Here is a 6579-nt window from a genome sequence, read left to right as displayed (position 1 = left end):
TTCATATCTGAATAGTCTAGTGGTTTTCTCCACTTTCTTCAATTTCAGTCTGAATATGGCAATAAGGAGTTCATGATCTGAGCCACAGTCAGCTCCTGGTCTTGTTTTTGCTGACTGTATAGAGCTTCTCCATCTTTGGTTGCAAAGAATATAATCAATATAATTTCAGTGTCAACCATCTGGTGATGTCCGTGTGTACAGTCTTCTCTTGTGTTGTTGGAAGAGGGTGCTTGCTATGACCATTGCGTTCTCTTGGCAGAACTCTATTAGCCTTTGCCCTGCTTCATTCCGTACTCCAAGGCCAAATTTGCCTGTTACTCCAGGTGTTTCTTGACTTCCTACTTTTGCATTCCAGTCCCCTATAATGAAAAGGACATCTTTTTTGGGTGTTAGTTCTAGAAGGTCTTGTAGGTCTTCATAGAACAGTTCAACTTCAGCTTCTTCAGCATTACTGGTCGGGGTGTAGACTTGATTACCGTGATATTGAATGCTTTGCCTTGGAAACGAACAGAGATCATTCTGTCGTTTTTGAGATTGCATCCAAGTACTGCATTTTGGACTTTTTTGTTGACTATAGGGCTACTCCATTTCTTCTAAGGGATTCTTGCCCACAGTAGTAGATACAATGGTCATCTGAGTTAAATTCACCCATTCCAGTCCATCTTAGTTCACTGATTCCTAGAATGTCAATGTTCACTCTTGCCATCTCCTGTTTGACTACTTCCATTTTGCCTTGATTCATGGACCTAACATTCCAGGTTCCTATGCAATATTGCTCTTTACAGCATCAAACTCTGCTTCTATCACCAGTCCCATCCACAACTGGGTGTTGTTTTGCTTTGGCTCCACCCCTTCATTTTTTCTGGAGTTATTTCTCCACTGATCTCCAGTAGCACATTGGGCACCTACCAACCTGGGGAGTTCCTCTTTCAGTGTCCTATCTTTTCGCCTTTCATACTGTTCATGGGGTTCTCAAGGCATAGGTGCTAGACACTGAGTTTAGCAATGAATGGGCCACAAATATGAAGAATCCATATTTTCTACCTCTAAGGAAATCTTTTATTCATCCAACAAACAAAACATTTCATGCAAAGATGGGCACAATAAAGGACAGAAATGGTATGTGTAATGGTATGTGTAATGGTAAAAGCAGAAGATATTAAAAAGATGTGGCAAGAATACACAGACTGTACAAAAAAAGACCTTCATGACCCAGATAACCACAATGGTGTGATCATTCACCTAGAGCCAAACATCATTGAATGTGAAGTCAAATGGGCCTTAGGAAGCATCCCTATGAACAAAGCAAATGGAGGTGATGGAATTCCAGTTAAGCTATTTCAAATCCTGAAAGTTGATGCTGTGAAAGTGCTGCACTCAATATGCCAGCAAATTTGGAAAACTCAGCAGTGGCCACAGGACTGGAAAAGGTTAGTTTTCACTCCAATCCCAAAGAAAGGCAATGCCAAAGAATGTTCAAACTACCACACAATTGCACTCATCTCACACGTTAGCATTAGCTCAAAATGCTCCAAGCCAGGCTTCAACAGTACATGAACCATGAACTTCCAGATGTCCAACATTATCAAAAAAGCAAGAGAGTTCCAGAAAAAAAATCTGCTTCTGCTTTATTGACTACACCAAAGCCACTGACTGTGTGGATCACAACAAACTGTGGAAAATTCTTCAAGAGATGGAAATAACAGACCACTAGACCTGCCTCCTGAGAAATATGTATGCAGGTCAAGAAGAAACTGGACATGGAACAAAAAACTGGTTCCAAATTGGGAAAGGAGTACATCAAGGCTGTATATTGTAACCTGCTTATTTAACTTATATGCAGATTACATCATGAGAAACGCTGGGTTGCACAAGCTGGAATCAAGATTGCCAGGAGAAATATCAATAACCTCAGATATGCAGATGACACCACCTTAACAGCAGAAAGCAAAGACGAAATAAAGAGTGTCTTGATGAAAGTGAAAAAGGAGAGTGAAAAGCTTGGCTTAAAACTCAACATTCGGAAAACTAAGATCATGGCAGCTGGTCCCATCACTTCATGGCAAATAGATGAGGAAACAAGGGAAACAGTGAGAGACTTTATTTTTGGGGGGGCTCCAAAATCACCACAGATGGTGACTGCAGTCATGAAATTAAAAGACGCTTGCCCCTTGGAAGAAAAACTATGACCAACCTAGAGAGCCTATTAAAAAGCAAAGACATTACTTTGGCAACAAAGGTTCATCTAGTCAAAGCTACGGTGTTTCCAGTAGTCGTGTATGAATGTGAAAGTTGAACTATAGAGAAAGCTGAGTGCTGAAGAATTGATACTTTTGAACTGTCATGTTGGAGAAGACTCTTGAGAGTCCCTTGGACTGCAAGGAGATCCAACCAGTCCATCCTAAAGAAATCAGTCCTGAGTGTTCATTGCAAAGACTGATGCTGAAGCTGAAGCTCCAATACTTTGGTCACCTGATACAAAGAACTGACTCACTGGAAAAGACCCTGATGCTAGGAAAGATTGAAGGTGGGAGGAGACGGGGATGAAAGAGGATGAGATGGTTGGATGGCATCACTGACATAACGGACATGAGTTTGAGTAAACTCCAGGAGTTGGTGATGGACAGGGAAGCCTGGTGTGCTGCAGTCCATGAGGTCGCAAAGAGTCAGACATGACTGAGCGAATGAACTGAACTATTCTGGGCTGGATCTCCTGTGGGAGTCGGAGACAAGACTTAGAAGAATGTCAGCCAAAGTATTGCCCATGTGGAGGTTGCACAATCTAGTGTGAAAGCAAATACTGGAAAAGAAATTTAAGCATAACTGTTGCACAGAAGCACAAGATGTTATAAGAGCATATGATAGGGGCACCTAAGGTGTCTAGAACATGAGGTAAGGCTCTTATGTTGACAGCAGACACTAAATTAATATCTATAATAAATCCAGAGGATTATAAGTGGTAAAAGAAACACTTTAAAGAACAAGGAACAAGAGTGACCACTTGTAATTGGCACATGACTAAAGATGGTAGAAATCTGAAAGCATTCCTAGAGTCAACATCATTTGAATTGAGCAAAGAAAGGCATTTTATTAGGGCATGGTTTAAGATAAACTGACAACTCCTGAAGCAAACTGCAAAACATAGCGATGTGAACAAAGTACTACTGTTACTAAAAACACACATCTGTGTGCCCAATGCACAGTGAGGCCAATCAATACCAAAACATTAGAACTGGAAGAGAGAAAGGTGTACAGAGGGTCATGCAAGGAGATACATGGCTCATGTCTTAAAAACCCCAAACTCCTTGAAAACTTTCAGCAAACCCCTTTCATAGGAAAGGTGAAGAAGGAGGGTGGCTAGTTGTTGCCAACTGCTTGGTGTCAGAGCCTTTGTTCTTGAAGTCAGGTTACTGTCAGGTGACAATGCCCCCGTAAGCCTCCACCAAACAAATGTTATGCTCTGTTCTGACAAAAAAGGGCCAGGTCCCTCAGGTACAACTTTCACTCTCTGAGGTCCCAGTCCTGACTGAGAGGAGGCAGGTCTCGGCAGGCGGCTCCCTCAAGGTCAGGTCCCCAGATGTTGTCCAGCTATAATCACTGAAGGAAGCTAACTGCCCTCGGACTCCTCAGTTCAGTCGTTCAGTCGCTCAGTCGTGCCCGACTTCTTGCGACCCCATGGACTGCAGTATGCGTCCATCACCAATTCCCAGAGCTTACTCAAACTCACGTCCATTGAGTTGGTGATGCCATCCAATCATTTCCTCTGTCGTTCCCTTCTCCTCCTGCCTTCAATTATTCCCAGCATCAGAGTCTTTTCCAATGAGTCAGTTCTTTGCATCAGGTGGCCAAAGTATTGGAGCTTTAGCTTCAGCATCAATCCTTCCAATGAACACTCAGGACTGATTTCCTTTAGGATGGACTGGTTGGATCTCCTTGCAGTCCAAGGGACTCTCAAGAGTCTTCTCCAACATGACAGTTCAAAAGCATCAGTTCTTCGGAATTCAGCTTTCTTTATAGTTCAACTCTCACATTCATACATGACTACTGGAAACACTATAGCTTTGACTAGATGGACCTTTGTTGCCAAAGTAATGTCTTTGCTTTTTAATAGGCTGTCTAGGTTAGTCATAGCTTTTCTTCCAAGTAGCAAGTGTCTTTTTAATTTCATGGCTGCAGTCATCATCTGTGGTGATTTTGGAGCACCTGAAAAATAGTCTCTCACTGTTTCCATTGTTAACCCATCTATTTGCCACAAAGTGATGGGACCAGATGCCATGATCTTAGTTTTCCGAATGTTGAGTTTTAAGCCAAGCTTTTCACTCTCCTTTTTCACTTTCATCGAGAGGCTCTTCAGTTCGTCTTCACTTTCTGCTGTTAAGGGTGGTGTCATCTGCATATGAGGTTATTGATATTTCTCCTGGCAATCTTGATTCCAGCTTGTGCTTCATCCAGCCCAGTATTTCACATGGTGCACTCTACATATAAGTTAAATAAGCAGGTTACAATATACAGCCTTGATGTACTCCTTTCCCAATTTGGAACCAGTTTTTTGTTCTATGTCCAGTTCTATCTGTTGCTTCTTGACCTGCATACAATTTCTCAGGATGCAGGTCAGGTGGTCTGTTATTTCCATCTCTTGAAGAATTTTCCAGTTTGTTGTGATCCACAACAAATCAAAGGCTTTGGCGTAGTCAATAAAGCAGAAGTAGATTTCTGGAATTCTGTTGCTTTTCGATGATCCAAGGGATGTTGGCAATTTGATCTCTGGTTTGTCTGCCTTTTCTAAATCCAACTTGAACATCTGGAAGTTCATGGTTCATGTACTGCTGAAGCCTGGCTTGGAGAATTTTGAGCGTTACTTTGCTAGCATTTGAGATGAGTGCTAGCCTGTAAGCTGGGGTCCTCAAGCCACCCAAATGGGCAGGGGCAGGTCCCACAGACTGCATTCCATGCAGACAGCTGCTACTAGGTCCCTAAGACAGGGCTGACAGTGATGTTCTCTGCCGCCTCAAGACCTGGCCTGGACAGTGGGCAGCAGTGGCGAGGGCTCTGGAGCCTTGCAGGACACAGCCCCCAGCCATTTTCTGGGGGAGGCCTACGTGAGAAGTGTGGGATCTAACTCTTAGCTCACTCTCTGCCTGATGACTACCACTTCCCTGACTGCTGGCTGAATCCCCTCACTAAAGTCACTCCTTGACAGTTGGTAGCTTGTGGGCGGGGCCCACTGGAGCACTGACCAATGGCTGAGCAGGGCCAGTAAGGTTCACTCCTTGACAGTTGGTTGCTGTAGGCAGGGCCAGGGCACTGGCCAATGGCTGAGCAGGATCACTAAGATTCACTCCTTGACAGTCAGTTCCTTGTGGACAGGGACCACTGTGGCACTGATCAATGGCCGAGTGGGACTTGTTGCCTGGAAACTGTGCAGAGTAATGGCACATAGTGATGGCCATGTGCTAAGGGCTGTGCTCAGCTACACTCTGTTATACTACCTTGTAACACATCTAAGGTCAGACAACTCTATTATTTTCCAAACTTTACTTTCATCTCTGGCTCCATGGTGGCTGGCTGCTCCTGCTCCTGTCATCACATATGAATCTTAGCCAGCAGGAAGAGAGAAAGGAAGCAGACTGGTATGAAATGACAAGTAAAAGTGACCATCATAAAATTTTGGTTGCGTAACAATGTATATGGTATTATCTCATTTCTATAAAATATAGCATGTATACTATTTGAAATATATATAACGTGTATATTATGTTTTGGGTATATATACATATATAACATGCATATATGTTGGCTCAGTGGTAAGTAATCCACAAGGAGTGTGTGAGTGCAGACAAAGATGCTTCAGTTGTGTCCAATTCTTTGCGACCCTATAGACTAGCCCACCAGCTCCTCTGTCCATGGGATTCTCCAGGCAAGAATACTGAAGAATCTCTTAAAACCTGCATCTCTTATGTCTCCCACATTGGCAGGCAGGTTCTTTACCACTAGTATCACCCAGAAAACCACTAATGTAGGACATGTGGGTTCAATCTCTGTGTGAGGAAGATCCCCTGGAGAAGGAAACGGCAATCCACTTTAGTATTCTTGCCTGGAAAATCCCACGGACAGGGGAGCCTGGTGGACTCTACTCCATGAAACTGCGGAAGAGTCAGACAGGACTTAGCAGCTAAACAACAACATGTATCTGTATACAAGAAGAGTGTATATTCCTCTGGGCAATGGAAGTAGCAGGTAGAAAAGAGGGATTTCTACTTTAAGTAGTTATATCCTGAGAAACGCTGGACAGGAAGAAACACAAGCTGGAATCAAGATTGCAGGGAGAAATATCAATAACTTCAGATATGCAGATGACACCACCCTTATGGCAGAAAGCGAAGAGGAACTAAAAAGCCTCTTGATGAAAGTGGAAGAGGAGAGTGAAAAAGTGGGCTTAAAGCTCAACATTCAGAAAACTAAGATCATGGCATCCGGTCCCATCACTTCATGGGAAATAGATGGGGAAACAGTGGAAACAGTGTCAGACTTTATTTTTGGGGCTCCAAAATCACTACAGATGGTGACTGCAGCCATGAA

Source organism: Bison bison, unplaced genomic scaffold (genome assembly GCF_000754665.1).
Source record: "Bison bison bison isolate TAMUID 2011002044 unplaced genomic scaffold, Bison_UMD1.0 scf7180017864304, whole genome shotgun sequence".
Classification (NCBI taxonomy): domain Eukaryota; kingdom Metazoa; phylum Chordata; class Mammalia; order Artiodactyla; family Bovidae; genus Bison; species Bison bison.
Note: the sequence above shows the minus strand (reverse complement) of the source record.